The 742-nt window shown below is 37.6% G+C and overlaps 1 long non-coding RNA gene across 1 annotated transcript; it reads right to left on the reverse strand.

The window, feature by feature from the left end:
- Positions 1-81: 81 nt before the first annotated feature.
- Positions 82-714, reverse strand: LOC106322104. The gene is made up of 3 exons (XR_001266225.1): positions 546-714; positions 292-424; positions 82-196 (listed from the first exon to the last, which is right to left on the reverse strand). It is a non-coding gene; the product is annotated as an uncharacterized LOC106322104 (long non-coding RNA).
- Positions 715-742: the final 28 nt, after the last annotated feature.

A 742-nucleotide genomic window follows, 5' to 3' on the forward strand; every position in this document is an offset into this window, starting at 1 on the left:
GATAAACATGAAAAACTTAAAAGATTTTGGGTTGAAAAAAGCACATCAAAATCATCACAATACTTCAAGAACACCTGCACATGTATACATCTACATAGAGATAGCGAAAGAAGAGTTTTAGTACAAACCTTGCCAAGGCCTGCAACTGGCTCACCGCTGGGGATAGGACGCGGACTCACAACATTTGACCACGCACCTACATTTACAGAGTTAAAGAACAAACAATCCAATATACTCTCTTGTTCAATGTGTTAAAAAAATCTTTACAGAAGTCTAAGAAAATTAGTTTACCTGAAAAGCAATCTGCTGTTGTGCATGCAACAATATACTCTCTTGTTCAGGTTGATGTTGCGTTATTCCTTGATTCGCACGTCTCACAGTAAGAGTGTTATCTCCCATTTTGACGCCGCAGCGCACGCAATATCTGTAACAGAGAGATCTTGGTAACTGTTATTTATGTGTTTAAAAAAGTTGTTCACCTATAGACCACCAACACTGAAACTCAAAAAAAATACTTGGTAGAATGGTAAACAGTAAAATCATACCTCAAATATCATGCCATCCAAAGACATTGTGTTACTTGCCTCTTCAAAAGATCGCATCTCCACAAAAGCAAACTTCTCATGGTTTACATAAACATTAACAACAGCATCAACTGGACCAGCAGTGTTTCCACCAACAGCAGTCATAACTTGACTAAATAATGTAGCCACTACCTGCAACATAGGAAAGTAAATCAATG

This window comes from Brassica oleracea, unplaced genomic scaffold, assembly GCF_000695525.1.
Source record: "Brassica oleracea var. oleracea cultivar TO1000 unplaced genomic scaffold, BOL UnpScaffold06723, whole genome shotgun sequence".
Lineage (NCBI taxonomy): Eukaryota > Viridiplantae > Streptophyta > Magnoliopsida > Brassicales > Brassicaceae > Brassica > Brassica oleracea.